This window comes from Chiloscyllium plagiosum, unplaced genomic scaffold, assembly GCF_037043375.1.
Source record: "Chiloscyllium plagiosum isolate Xiang-an unplaced genomic scaffold, Cpla_swu_hap1 HiC_scaffold_24, whole genome shotgun sequence".
NCBI lineage: Eukaryota > Metazoa > Chordata > Chondrichthyes > Orectolobiformes > Hemiscylliidae > Chiloscyllium > Chiloscyllium plagiosum.
Genome location: NW_028270162.1, coordinates 36,692,322 through 36,707,924, shown reverse-complemented (window position 1 = coordinate 36,707,924; position 15,603 = coordinate 36,692,322).

Sequence of the window (15,603 nt, the reverse complement as noted above, 5' to 3'; positions counted from 1 at the left end):
ACTGTTGCTGTGTGTGAAGGCAATACTGTTGCTGTGTGTGAAGGCAGCACTGTTGCTGTGTGTGAAGGCTGCACTGTTGCTGTGTGTGATGACTGCACTGTTGCTGTGTGTGAAGACTGCACTGTTGCTGTGTGTGAAGACTGCACTGTTACTGTGTGTGAAGACTGCAGTGTTGCTGTGTGTGAAGACTGCAGTATTGCAGTGTGTGAATACTGCACTGTTGCTGTGTGTGATGACTGCACTGTTGCTGTGTTTTGAAGAATGCACAGTTACTGTGCATTGAAAACTGCACAGTAGCTGTGTGTGAAGAATGCAGTGTTGCTGTGTGTAAAGACTGCACTGTTGCTGTGTGTGAAGACTGCACTGTTGCTACATGAGAAGACTTCAGTGTTGCCATGTGGGAAGACGTCAGTGTTGCCGTGTGGGAAGACAGCACTGTTGCTGTGTGTGAAGGCTGCAGTGTGGCTGTGTGTGAAGGCAGCACTGTTGCTGTGTGTGATGACTGCACTGTTGCTGTGTGTGATGACTGCACTGTTGCTGTGTTTGATGACTGCACTGTTGCTGTGTTTTGAAGAATGCACAGTTACTGTGCATTGAAAACTTCACAGTAGCTGTGTGTGAAGAATGCAGTGTTGCTGTGTGTGAAGATTGCACAGTTGCTGTGTGTGAAGTCTGCAGTGTTGCTATGTGAGAAGACTTCAGTGTTGCCGTGTGTGAAGACTGCACTGTTGCTGTGTGTGAAGACTGCAGTGTTACAGTGTGTGAAGACTGCACTGTTGTTGTGAGTGAAGACTACAGTGTTGCTGTGTGTGAAGACTGCAGTGTTGCTGTGTGTGAAGACTGCAGTGTTGCTATGTGTGAAGACTGCACTGTTGCTGTGTGTGAAGTCTTCAGTGTTGCTGTGTGTGAAGACTTCAGTGTTGCTGTGTGTGAAGACTGCACTGTTACTGTATGTGAAGACTGCACTGTTTCTGTGTGTGAAGACTGCACTGTTTCTGTGTGTGAAGACTGCACTGTTACTGTATGTGAAGACTGCACTGTTTCTGTGTGTGAAGTCGACACAGTTGCTGTGTGTGAAGACTGCACTGTTGCTGTGTGTGAAGACTGCACTGTTACTATGTATTGAAGACTGCAGTGTTGCTGTTTGTGAAGATTGCACTGTTGCTGTGTGTGAAGACTGCAGTGTTGCTGTGTTTGAAGACTGCACTTTTGCTGTGTGTGAAGACTGCACTCTTACAGTGTGTGAAGACTGCACTGTTGCTGTGAGTGAAGACTGAACTGTTGCTGTGAGTGAAGACTGCACTGTTGCTGTGTGTGAAGACTGCAGTGTTGCTGTGTGTGAGGGCTGCACTGTTGCTGTGTGTGAAGACTGCACTGTTGCAATGTGTGAAGGCTGCAGTGTTGCTGTGTGTGAAGGCAGCACTGTTGCTGTGTGTGATGACTGCACTGTTGCTGTGTGTGATGACTGCACTGTTGAAGTGTGTGAAGACTGCAGTGTTGCTGCGTGTGAAGGCTGCACTCTTGGTGTGTGTGAAGACTGCATTGTTGCCGTATGTGAGCAGTGCACTGTTGTTGTGTGTGAAGACTGCACTGTTGCTCTGTGTGAAGATTGCACTGTTGCAATGTGTGAAGGCTGCAGTGTTGATGTGTGTGAAGGCAGCACTGTTGCTGTGTGTGATGACTGCACTGTTGCTGTGTGTGATGACTGCACTGTTGCTGTGTGTGATGACTGCACTGTTGCTGTGTTTTGAAGAATGCACAGTTACTGTGCATTGAAAACTGCACAGTAGCTGTGTGTGAAGAATGCAGTGTTGCTGTGTGTGAAGATTGCACAGTTGCTGTGTGTGAAGTCTGCAGTGTTGCTATGTGAGAAGACTTCAGTGTTGCCGTGTGTGAAGACTGCACTGTTGCTGTGTGTGAAGACTGCAGTGTTACAGTGAGTGAAAACTGCACTGTTGTTGTGAGTGAAGACTACAGTGTTGCTGTGTGTGAAGACTGCAGTGTTGCTGTGTGTGAAGACTGCACTGTTGCTGTGTGTGAAGACTTCAGTGTTGCTGTGTGTGAAGACTTCAGTGTTGCTGTGTGTGAAGTCTGCCGTGTTGCTGTGTGTGAGGGCTGCATTGTTGCTGTGTGTGAAGACTGCACTGTTGCAATGTGTGAAGGCAGCACTGTTGCTGTGTGTGAAGGCAGCACTGTTGCTGTGTGTGAAGGCTACACTGTTGCTGTGTGTGATGACTGTACTGTTGCTGTGTGTGAAGTCTGCACTGTTGCTGTGTGTGAAGGCTACACTGTTGCTGTGTGTGATGACTGTACTGTTGCTGTGTGTGAAGACTGCACTGTTGCTGTGTGTGAAGTCTGCACTGTTGCTGTGTGTGAAGGCTATACTGTTGCTGTGTGTGATGGCTGCACAGTTGCTGAGTAATGAAGAATGCACTGTTGCTATGTGTGAAGACTGCCCTGTTGTTTTGTGTGAAGATTGAACGGTTGCTGTGTATGAAGGCTGCATTGTTACTGTGTGTGAAGACTGCAGTGTTGCTGTGTGTGAAGGCTGCACTCTTGGTGTGTGTGAAGACTGCATTGTTGCCGTATGTGAGCACTGCACTGCTGTTGTGTGTGAAGACTGCACTGTTGCTGTGTGTGAGGGCTGCACTGTTGATGTGTGTGAAGACTGCAATGTTGCTGTGTGTGAAGGCTGCACTGTTGGTGTGTGTGAAGACTGCATTGTTGCCGTATGTGAGCACTGCACTGCTGTTGTGTGTGAAGACTGCACTGTTGCTGTGTGTGAGGGCTGCACTGTTGATGTGTGTGAAGACTGCACTGTTACTGTGTGTGAAGACTGCACTGTTGCTGTGTGTGAAGACTGCACAGTTGCTGTGTGTGAAGACTGCAGAGTTGCTGTGTGTGAAGACTGCACTGTTGCTGTGTGTGAAGACTGCACTGTTGCGGTGTGTGAAGACTGCACTGTTGCTATTTGTGGAGACTGCACTGTTGCTGTGTGTGAAAACTGCAGTGTTGCTGTGTGTGAAGACTGCGCTGTTGCTGTGTGTGAAGACTGCACTGTTGCTGTGTGTGAAGACTGCAGTGTTGCTGTGTGTGAAGACTGCATTGTTACAGAGTGTGAAGACTGCACTGTTGCTGTGAGTGAAGACTGAACTGTTGCTGTGTGTGAAGACTGCACTGTTGCTATGAGTGAAGACTGCAGTGTTGCTGTGTGTGAAGACTGCACAGTTGCTGTGTGTGAAGACTGCACTGTTGCTGTGTGTGAAGACTGCAGTGTTGCTGTATGTGAAGACTGCATTGTTACAGAGTGTGAAGACTGCACTGTTGCTGTGAGTGAAGACTGAACTGTTGCTGTGTGTGAAGACTGCACTGTTGCTATGAGTGAAGACTGAACTGTTGCTGTGTGTGAAGACTGCACTGTTGCTGTGTGTGAAGACTGCACAGTTGCTGTGTGTGAAGACTGCACAGTTGCTGTGTGTGAAGACTGCAGAGTTGCTGTGTGTGAAGACTGCACTGTTGCTGTGTGTGAAGATTGCACTGTTGCTGTGTGTGAAGACTGCACTGTTGCTATTTGTGGAGACTGCACTGTTGCTGTGTGTGAAAACTGCAGTGTTGCTGTGTGTGAAGACTGCATTGTTACAGAGTGTGAAGACTGCACTGTTGCTGTGAGTGAAGACTGCACTGTTGCTATGAGTGAAGACTGCAGTGTTGCTATGAGTGAAGACTGCAGTGTTGCTGTGTGTGAAGACTGCAGTGTTGCTGTATGTGGAGACTGCACGGTTGCTGTGTGTGAAGTCTGCACTGTCACTGTGTGTGAAGACTGCACTGTCACTGTGTGAAGACTGCACAGTTGCTGTGTGTGAAGACTGCACTGTTGCTGTGAGTGAAGACTGCACTGTTGCTATGAGTGAAGACTGCAGTGTTGCTATGAGTGAAGACTGCAGTGTTGCTGTGTGTGAAGACTGCAGTGTTGCTGTATGTGGAGACTGCACGGTTGCTGTGTGTGAAGTCTGCACTGTCACTGTGTGTGAAGACTGCACTGTCACTGTGTGAAGACTGCACAGTTGCTGTGTGTGAAGACTGCACAGTTGCTGTGTGTGAAGACTGCACAGTTGCTGTGTGTGAAGACTGCACAGTTGCTGTGTGTGAAGACTGCAGTGTTGCTGTGTGTGAAGGCTGCACTGTTTCTGTGTGTGAAGACTGCACTGTTGCTGTGTGTGAAGGCTATACTGTTGCTGTGTGTGATGGCTGCACAGTTGCTGTGTAGTGAAGAATGCACTGTTGCTATGTGTGAAGACTGCACAGTTGCTGTGTGTGAAGATTGAATGGTTGCTGTGTATGAAGGCTGCATTGTTACTGTGTGTGAAGACTGCAGTGTTGCTGTGTGGGAAGAATGCACTGTTGCAGTGTGTGAAGACTGCAGTGTTGCTGCGTTTGAAGGCTGCACTCTTGGTGTGTGTGAAGACTGCATTGTTGCCGTATGTGAGCAGTGCACTGTTGTTGTGTGTAAAGACTGCACTGTTGCTCTGTGTGAAGATTGCACGGTTGCGGTCTGTGAAGACGGCAGTGTTGCTGTGTGTGAAGTCTGCCGTGTTGCTGTGTGTGAGGGCTGCATTGTTGCTGTGTGTGAAGACTGCACTGTTGCAATGTGTGAAGGCAGCACTGTTGCTGTGTGTGAAGGCAGCACTGTTGCTGTGTGTGAAGGCTACACTGTTGCTGTGTGTGATGACTGTACTGTTGCTGTATGTGAAGACTGCACTGTTGCTGTGTGTGAAGGCTATACTGTTGCTGTGTGTGAAGGCAGCACTGTTGCTGTGTGTGAAGGCTACACTGTTGCTGTGTGTGAAGACTGCACTGTTGCTGTGTGTGAAGACTGCACTGTTGCTGTGTGTGAAGACTGCACTGTTACTGTGTGTGAAGACTGCAGTGTTGCTGTGTGTGAAGACTGCAGTATTGCAGTGTGTGAATACTGCACTGTTGCTGTGTGTGATGACTGCACTGTTGCTGTGTTTTGAAGAATGCACAGTTACTGTGCATTGAAAACTGCACAGTAGCTGTGTGTGAAGAATGCAGTGTTGCTGTGTGTAAAGACTGCACTGTTGCTGTGTGTGAAGACTGCACTGTTGCTACATGAGAAGACTTCAGTGTTGCCATGTGGGAAGACGTCAGTGTTGCCGTGTGGGAAGACAGCACTGTTGCTGTGTGTGAAGACTGCAGTGTTGCTGTGTGTGAAGGCAGCACTGTTGCTGTGTGTGATGACTGCACTGTTGCTGTGTGTGATGACTGCACTGTTGCTGTGTGTGATGACTGCACTGTTGCTGTGTTTTGAAGAATGCACAGTTACTGTGCATTGAAAACTTCACAGTAGCTGTGTGTGAAGAATGCAGTGTTGCTGTGTGTGAAGATTGCACAGTTGCTGTGTGTGAAGTCTGCAGTGTTGCTATGTGAGAAGACTTCAGTGTTGCCGTGTGTGAAGACTGCACTGTTGCTGTGTGTGAAGACTGCAGTGTTACAGTGTGTGAAGACTGCACTGTTGTTGTGAGTGAAGACTACAGTGTTGCTGTGTGTGAAGACTGCAGTGTTGCTGTGTGTGAAGACTGCAGTGTTGCTATGTGTGAAGACTGCACTGTTGCTGTGTGTGAAGACTTCAGTGTTGCTGTGTGTGAAGACTTCAGTGTTGCTGTGTGTGAAGACTGCACTGTTACTGTATGTGAAGACTGCACTGTTTCTGTGTGTGAAGACTTCAGTGTTGCTGTGTGTGAAGACTGCACTGTTACTGTATGTGAAGACTGCACTGTTTCTGTGTGTGAAGACGACACAGTTGCTGTGTGTGAAGACTGCACTGTTGCTGTGTGTGAAGACTGCACTGTTACTATGTATTGAAGACTGCAGTGTTGCTGTTTGTGAAGACTGCACTGTTGCTGTGTGTGAAGACTGCAGTGTTGCTGTGTTTGAAGACTGCACTTTTGCTGTGTGTGAAGACTGCACTGTTACAGTGTGTGAAGACTGCACTGTTGCTGTGAGTGAAGACTGAACTGTTGCTGTGAGTGAAGACTGCACTGTTGCTGTGTGTGAAGACTGCAGTGTTGCTGTGTGTGAGGGCTGCACTGTTGCTGTGTGTGAAGACTGCACTGTTGCAATGTGTGAAGGCTGCAGTGTTGCTGTGTGTGAAGGCAGCACTGTTGCTGTGTGTGATGACTGCACTGTTGCTGTGTGTGATGACTGCACTGTTGAAGTGTGTGAAGACTGCAGTGTTGCTGCGTGTGAAGGCTGCACTCTTGGTGTGTGTGAAGACTGCATTGTTGCCGTATGTGAGCAGTGCACTGTTGTTGTGTGTGAAGACTGCACTGTTGCTCTGTGTCAAGATTGCACTGTTGCAATGTGTGAAGGCTGCAGTGTTGATGTGTGTGAAGGCAGCACTGTTGCTGTGTGTGATGACTGCACTGTTGCTGTGTGTGATGACTGCACTGTTGCTGTGTGTGATGACTGCACTGTTGCTGTGTTTTGAAGAATGCACAGTTACTGTGCATTGAAAACTGCACAGTAGCTGTGTGTGAAGAATGCAGTGTTGCTGTGTGTGAAGATTGCACAGTTGCTGTGTGTGAAGTCTGCAGTGTTGCTATGTGAGAAGACTTCAGTGTTGCCGTGTGTGAAGACTGCACTGTTGCTGTGTGTGAAGACTTCAGTGTTGCTGTGTGTGAAGACTTCAGTGTTGCTGTGTGTGAAGTCTGCCGTGTTGCTGTGTGTGAGGGCTGCATTGTTGCTGTGTGTGAAGACTGCACTGTTGCAATGTGTGAAGGCAGCACTGTTGCTGTGTGTGAAGGCAGCACTGTTGCTGTGTGTGAAGGCTACACTGTTGCTGTGTGTGATGACTGTACTGTTGCTGTGTGTGAAGTCTGCACTGTTGCTGTGTGTGAAGGCTACACTGTTGCTGTGTGTGATGACTGTACTGTTGCTGTGTGTGAAGACTGCACTGTTGCTGTGTGTGAAGTCTGCACTGTTGCTGTGTGTGAAGGCTATACTGTTGCTGTGTGTGATGACTGCACAGTTGCTGAGTAATGAAGAATGCACTGTTGCTATGTGTGAAGACTGCCCTGTTGTTTTGTGTGAAGATTGAATGGTTGCTGTGTATGAAGGCTGCATTGTTACTGTGTGTGAAGACTGCAGTGTTGCTGTGTGGGAAGAATGCACTGTTGCAGTGTGTGAAGACTGCAATGTTGCTGTGTGTGAAGACTGCACTCTTGGTGTGTGTGAAGACTGCATTGTTACCGTATGTGAGCACTGCACTGCTGTTGTGTGTGAAGACTGCACTGTTGCTGTGTGTGAGGGCTGCACTGTTGATGTGTGTGAAGACTGCACTGTTACTGTGTGTGAAGACTGCACTGTTGCTGTGTGTGAAGACAGCAGTATTGCAGTGTGTGAATACTGCACTGTTTCAGTGTGTGAAGACTGCACAGTTGCTGTGTGTGAAGACTGCACAGTTGCTGTGTGTGAAGACTGCAGAGTTGCTGTGTGTGAAGACTGCACTGTTGCTGTGTGTGAAGACTGCACTGTTGCGGTGTGTGAAGACTGCACTGTTGCTATTTGTGGAGACTGCACTGTTGCTGTGTGTGAAAACTGCAGTGTTGCTGTGTGTGAAGACTGCGCTGTTGCTGTGTGTGAAGACTGCACTGTTGCTGTGTGTGAAGACTGCAGTGTTGCTGTGTATGAAGACTGCATTGTTACAGAGTGTGAAGACTGCACTGTTGCTGTGAGTGAAGACTGAACTGTTGCTGTGTGTGAAGACTGCACTGTTGCTATGAGTGAAGACTGCAGTGTTGCTGTGTGTGAAGACTGCACAGTTGCTGTGTGTGAAGACTGCACTGTTGCTGTGTGTGAAGACTGCAGTGTTGCTGTGTGTGAAGACTGCACAGTTGCTGTGTGTGAAGACTGCACTGTTGCTGTGTGTGAAGACTGCAGTGTTGCTGTGAGTGAGGACTGAACTGTTGCTGTGTGTGAAGACTGCACTGTTGCTATGAGTGAAGACTGCAGTGTTGCTGTATGTGAAGACTGCACAGTTGCTGTGTGTGAAGACTGCACAGTTGCTGTGTGTGAAGACTGCACAGTTGCTGTGTGTGAAGACTGCAGAGTTGCTGTGTGTGAAGACTGCACTGTTGCTGTGTGTGAAGATTGCACTGTTGCTGTGTGTGAAGACTGCACTGTTGCTATTTGTGGAGACTGCACTGTTGCTGTGTGTGAAAACTGCAGTGTTGCTGTGTGTGAAGACTGCATTGTTACAGAGTGTGAAGACTGCACTGTTGCTGTGAGGGAAGACTGCACTGTTGCTATGAGTGAAGACTGCAGTGTTGCTGTGTGTGAAGACTGCAGTGTTGCTGTATGTGGAGACTGCACGGTTGCTGTGTGTGAAGTCTGCACTGTCACTGTGTGTGAAGACTGCACTGTCACTGTGTGAAGACTGCACAGTTGCTGTGTGTGAAGACTGCACAGTTGCTGTGTGTGAAGACTGCACAGTTGCTGTGTGTGAAGACTGCAGTGTTGCTGTGTGTGAAGACTGCACTGTTTCTGTGTGTGAAGACTGCACTGTTGCTGTGTGTGAAGGCTATACTGTTGCTGTGTGTGATGGCTGCACAGTTGCTGTGTAGTGAAGAATGCACTGTTGCTATGTGTGAAGACTGCACAGTTGCTGTGTGTGAAGATTGAATGGTTGCTGTGTATGAAGGCTGCATTGTTACTGTGTGTGAAGACTGCAGTGTTGCTGTGTGGGAAGAATGCACTGTTGCAGTGTGTGAAGACTGCAGTGTTGCTGCGTGTGAAGGCTGCACTCTTGGTGTGTGTGAAGACTGCATTGTTGCCGTATGTGAGCAGTGCACTGTTGTTGTGTGTGAAGACTGCACTGTTGCTCTGTGTGAAGATTGCACGGTTGCGGTCTGTGAAGACGGCAGTGTTGCTGTGTGTGAAGTCTGCCGTGTTGCTGTGTGTGAGGGCTGCATTGTTGCTGTGTGTGAAGACTGCACTGTTGCAATGTGTGAAGGCAGCACTGTTGCTGTGTGTGAAGGCAGCACTGTTGCTGTGTGTGAAGGCTGCACTGTTGCTGTGTGTGAAGGCTATACTGTTGCTGTGTGTGATGGCTGCACAGTTGCTGAGTAGTGAAGACTGCACTGTTGCAATGTGTGAAGGCAGCACTGTTGCTGTGTGTGAAGGCTACACTGTTGCTGTGTGTGAAGTCTGCACTGTTGCTGTGTGTGAAGACTGCACTGTTGCTGTGTGTGAAGACTGCACTGTTACTGTGTGTGAAGACTGCAGTGTTGCTGTGTGTGAAGACTGCAGTATTGCAGTGTGTGAATACTGCACTGTTGCTGTGTGTGATGACTGCATTGTTGCTGTGTTTTGAAGAATGCACAGTTACTGTGCATTGAAAACTGCACAGTAGCTGTGTGTGAAGAATGCAGTGTTGCTGTGTGTAAAGACTGCAGTGTTGCTGTGTGTGAAGGCTATACTGTTGCTGTGTGTGAAGACTGCACTGTTGCTGTTTGTGAAGACTGCACTGTTGCTGTGTGTGAAGACTGCACTGTTGCTGTGTGAGAAGACTGCACTGTTACTGTGTGTGAAGACTGCAGTGTTGCTGTGTGTGAAGACTGCAGTATTGCAGTGTGTGAATACTGCACTGTTGCTGTGTGTGATGACTGCACTGTTGCTGTGTTTTGAAGAATGCACAGTTACTGTGCATTGAAAACTGCACAGTAGCTGTGTGTGAAGAATGCAGTGTTGCTGTGTGTAAAGACTGCACTGTTGATGTGTGTGAAGACTGCACTGTTGCTACATGAGAAGACTTCAGTGTTGCCATGTGGGAAGACGTCAGTGTTGCCGTGTGGGAAGACAGCACTGTTGCTGTGTGTGAAGGCTGCAGTGTTGCTGTGTGTGAAGGCAGCACTGTTGCTGTGTGTGATGACTGCACTGTTGCTGTGTGTGATGACTGCACTGTTGCTGTGTGTGATGACTGCACTGTTGCTGTGTTTTGAAGAATGCACAGTTACTGTGCATTGAAAACTTCACAGTAGCTGTGTGTGAAGAATGCAGTGTTGCTGTGTGTGAAGATTGCACAGTTGCTGTGTGTGAAGTCTGCAGTGTTGCTATGTGAGAAGACTTCAGTGTTGCCGTGTGTGAAGACTGCACTGTTGCTGTGTGTGAAGACTGCACTGTTACTATGTATTGAAGACTGCAGTGTTGCTGTTTGTGAAGACTGCACTGTTGCTGTGTGTGAAGACTGCAGTGTTGCTGTGTTTGAAGACTGCACTGTTGCTGTGTGTGAAGACTGCAGTGTTGCTGTGTGTGAGGGCTGCACTGTTGCTGTGTGTGAAGACTGCACTGTTGCAATGTGTGAAGGCAGCACTGTTGCTGTGTGTGAAGGCAGCACTGTTGCTGTGTGTGAAGGCTACACTGTTGCTGTGTGTGATGACTGTACTGTTGCTGTGTGTGAAGTCTGCACTGTTGCTGTGTGTGAAGACTGCAGTGTTGCTGTGTGTGAAGACTGCAGTGTTGCTGTGTGTGAAGACTGCACTGTTGCTGTGTGTGAAGACTTCAGTGTTGCTGTGTGTGAAGACTTCAGTGTTGCTGTGTGTGATGGCTGCACAGTTGCTGAGTAATGAAGAATGCACTGTTGCTATGTGTGAAGACTGCCCTGTTGTTTTGTGTGAAGATTGAATGGTTGCTGTGTATGAAGGCTGCATTGTTACTGTGTGTGAAGACTGCAGTGTTGCTGTGTGGGAAGAATGCACTGTTGCAGTGTGTGAAGACTGCAATGTTGCTGTGTGTGAAGGCTGCACTCTTGGTGTGTGTGAAGACTGCATTGTTGCCGTATGTGAGCACTGCACTGCTGTTGTGTGTGAAGACTGCACTGTTGCTGTGTGTGAGGGCTGCACTGTTGATGTGTGTGAAGACTGCACTGTTACTGTGTGTGAAGACTGCACTGTTGCTGTGTGTGAAGACAGCAGTATTGCAGTGTGTGAATACTGCACTGTTTCAGTGTGTGAAGACTGCACAGTTGCTGTGTGTGAAGACTGCACAGTTGCTGTGTGTGAAGACTGCAGAGTTGCTGTGTGTGAAGACTGCACTGTTGCTGTGTGTGAAGACTGCACTGTTGCGGTGTGTGAAGACTGCACTGTTGCTATTTGTGGAGACTGCACTGTTGCTGTGTGTGAAAACTGCAGTGCTGCTGTGTGTGAAGACTGCGCTGTTGCTGTGTGTGAAGACTGCACTGTTGCTGTGTGTGAAGACTGCAGTGTTGCTGTGTGTGAAGACTGCATTGTTACAGAGTGTGAAGACTGCACTGTTGCTATGAGTGAAGACTGCAGTGTTGCTGTGTGTGAAGACTGCACAGTTGCTGTGTGTGAAGACTGCACTGTTGCTGTGTGTGAAGACTGCAGTGTTGCTGTGTGTGAAGACTGCATTGTTACAGAGTGTGAAGACTGCACTGTTGCTGTGAGTGAAGACTGAACTGTTGCTGTGTGTGAAGACTGCACTGTTGCGATGAGTGAAGACTGCAGTGTTGCTGTGTGTGAAGACTGCACAGTTGCTGTGTGTGAAGACTGCACAGTTGCTGTGTGTGAAGACTGCACAGTTGCTGTGTGTGAAGACTGCAGAGTTGCTGTGTGTGAAGACTGCACTGTTGCTGTGTGTGAAGATTGCACTGTTGCTGTGTGTGAAGACTGCACTGTTGCTATTTGTGGAGACTGCACTGTTGCTGTGTGTGAAAACTGCAGTGTTGCTGTGTGTGAAGACTGCATTGTTACTGTGTGTGAAGACTGCACTGTTGCTGTGAGTGAAGACTGCACTGTTGCTATGAGTGAAGACTGCAGTGTTGCTATGAGTGAAGACTGCAGTGTTGCTGTGTGTGAAGACTGCAGTGTTGCTGTATGTGGAGACTGCACGGTTGCTGTGTGTGAAGTCTGCACTGTCACTGTGTGTGAAGACTGCACTGTTAATGTGTGAAGACTGCACAGTTGCTGTGTGTGAAGACTGCACAGTTGCTGTGTGTGAAGACTGCACAGTTGCTGTGTGTGAAGACTGCACAGTTGCTGTGTGTGAAGACTGCAGTGTTGCTGTGTGTGAAGACTGCACTGTTTCTGTGTGTGAAGACTGCACTGTTGCTGTGTGTGAAGGCTATACTGTTGCTGTGTGTGATGGCTGCACAGTTGCTGTGTAGTGAAGAATGCACTGTTGCTATGTGTGAAGACTGCACAGTTTCTGTGTGTGAAGATTGAATGAATGCTGTGTATGAAGGCTGCATTGTTACTGTGTGTGAAGACTGCAGTGTTGCTGTGTGGGAAGAATGCACTGTTGCAGTGTGTGAAGACTGCAGTGTTGCTGCGTGTGAAGGCTGCACTCTTGGTGTGTGTGAAGACTGCATTGTTGCCGTATGTGAGCAGTGCACTGTTGTTGTGTGTGAAGACTGCACTGTTGCTCTGTGTGAAGATTGCACGGTTGCGGTCTGTGAAGACGGCAGTGTTGCTGTGTGTGAAGTCTGCCGTGTTGCTGTGTGTGAGGGCTGCATTGTTGCTGTGTGTGAAGACTGCACTGTTGCAATGTGTGAAGGCAGCACTGTTGCTGTGTGTGAAGGCAGCACTGTTGCTGTGTGTGAAGGCTGCACTGTTGCTGTGTGTGAAGGCTATACTGTTGCTGTGTGTGATGGCTGCACAGTTGCTGAGTAGTGAAGACTGCACTGTTGCAATGTGTGAAGGCAGCACTGTTGCTGTGTGTGAAGGCTACACTGTTGCTGTGTGTGATGACTGTACTGTTGCTGTGTGTGAAGTCTGCACTGTTGCTGTGTGTGAAGACTACACTGTTGCTGTGTGTGAAGACTGCACTGTTACTGTGTGTGAAGACTGCAGTGTTGCTGTGTGTGAAGACTGCAGTATTGCAGTGTGTGAATACTGCACTGTTGCTGTGTGTGATGACTGCACTGTTGCTGTGTTTTGAAGAATGCACAGTTACTGTGCATTGAAAACTGCACAGTAGCTGTGTGTGAAGAATGCAGTGTTGCTGTGTGTGAAGGCTACACTGTTGCTGTGTGTGATGACTGTACTGTTGCTGTGTGTGAAGTCTGCACTGTTGCTGTGTGTGAAGGCTACACTGTTGCTGTGTGTGATGACTGTACTGTTGCTGTGTGTGAAGACTGCACTGTTGCTGTGTGTGAAGTCTGCACTGTTGCTGTGTGTGAAGGCTATACTGTTGCTGTGTGTGATGACTGCACAGTTGCTGAGTAATGAAGAATGCACTGTTGCTATGTGTGAAGACTGCCCTGTTGTTTTGTGTGAAGATTGAATGGTTGCTGTGTATGAAGGCTGCATTGTTACTGTGTGTGAAGACTGCAGTGTTGCTGTGTGGGAAGAATGCACTGTTGCAGTGTGTGAAGACTGCAATGTTGCTGTGTGTGAAGACTGCACTCTTGGTGTGTGTGAAGACTGCATTGTTACCGTATGTGAGCACTGCACTGCTGTTGTGTGTGAAGACTGCACTGTTGCTGTGTGTGAGGGCTGCACTGTTGATGTGTGTGAAGACTGCACTGTTACTGTGTGTGAAGACTGCACTGTTGCTGTGTGTGAAGACAGCAGTATTGCAGTGTGTGAATACTGCACTGTTTCAGTGTGTGAAGACTGCACAGTTGCTGTGTGTGAAGACTGCACAGTTGCTGTGTGTGAAGACTGCAGAGTTGCTGTGTGTGAAGACTGCACTGTTGCTGTGTGTGAAGACTGCACTGTTGCGGTGTGTGAAGACTGCACTGTTGCTATTTGTGGAGACTGCACTGTTGCTGTGTGTGAAAACTGCAGTGTTGCTGTGTGTGAAGACTGCGCTGTTGCTGTGTGTGAAGACTGCACTGTTGCTGTGTGTGAAGACTGCAGTGTTGCTGTGTATGAAGACTGCATTGTTACAGAGTGTGAAGACTGCACTGTTGCTGTGAGTGAAGACTGAACTGTTGCTGTGTGTGAAGACTGCACTGTTGCTATGAGTGAAGACTGCAGTGTTGCTGTGTGTGAAGACTGCACAGTTGCTGTGTGTGAAGACTGCACTGTTGCTGTGTGTGAAGACTGCAGTGTTGCTGTGTGTGAAGACTGCACAGTTGCTGTGTGTGAAGACTGCACTGTTGCTGTGTGTGAAGACTGCAGTGTTGCTGTGAGTGAGGACTGAACTGTTGCTGTGTGTGAAGACTGCACTGTTGCTATGAGTGAAGACTGCAGTGTTGCTGTATGTGAAGACTGCACAGTTGCTGTGTGTGAAGACTGCACAGTTGCTGTGTGTGAAGACTGCACAGTTGCTGTGTGTGAAGACTGCAGAGTTGCTGTGTGTGAAGACTGCACTGTTGCTGTGTGTGAAGATTGCACTGTTGCTGTGTGTGAAGACTGCACTGTTGCTATTTGTGGAGACTGCACTGTTGCTGTGTGTGAAAACTGCAGTGTTGCTGTGTGTGAAGACTGCATTGTTACAGAGTGTGAAGACTGCACTGTTGCTGTGAGGGAAGACTGCACTGTTGCTATGAGTGAAGACTGCAGTGTTGCTATGAGTGAAGACTGCAGTGTTGCTGTGTGTGAAGACTGCAGTGTTGCTGTATGTGGAGACTGCACGGTTGCTGTGTGTGAAGTCTGCACTGTCACTGTGTGTGAAGACTGCACTGTCACTGTGTGAAGACTGCACAGTTGCTGTGTGTGAAGACTGCACAGTTGCTGTGTGTGAAGACTGCACAGTTGCTGTGTGTGAAGACTGCACAGTTGCTGTGTGTGAAGACTGCAGTGTTGCTGTGTGTGAAGACTGCACTGTTTCTGTGTGTGAAGACTGCACTGTTGCTGTGTGTGAAGGCTATACTGTTGCTGTGTGTGATGGCTGCACAGTTGCTGTGTAGTGAAGAATGCACTGTTGCTATGTGTGAAGACTGCACAGTTGCTGTGTGTGAAGATTGAATGGTTGCTGTGTATGAAGGCTGCATTGTTACTGTGTGTGAAGACTGCAGTGTTGCTGTGTGGGAAGAATGCACTGTTGCAGTGTGTGAAGACTGCAGTGTTGCTGCGTGTGAAGGCTGCACTCTTGGTGTGTGTGAAGACTGCATTGTTGCCGTATGTGAGCAGTGCACTGTTGTTGTGTGTGAAGACTGCACTGTTGCTCTGTGTGAAGATTGCACGGTTGCGGTCTGTGAAGACGGCAGTGTTGCTGTGTGTGAAGTCTGCCGTGTTGCTGTGTGTGAGGGCTGCATTGTTGCTGTGTGTGAAGACTGCACTGTTGCAATGTGTGAAGGCAGCACTGTTGCTGTGTGTGAAGGCAGCACTGTTGCTGTGTGTGAAGGCTGCACTGTTGCTGTGTGTGAAGGCTATACTGTTGCTGTGTGTGATGGCTGCACAGTTGCTGAGTAGTGAAGACTGCACTGTTGCAATGTGTGAAGGCAGCACTGTTGCTGTGTGTGAAGGCTACACTGTTGCTGTGTGTGAAGTCTGCACTGTTGCTGTGTGTGAAGACTGCACTGTTGCTGTGTGTGAAGACTGCACTGTTACTGTGTGTGAAGACTGCAGTGTTGCTGTGTGTGAAGACTGCAGTATTGCAGTGTGTGAATACTGCACT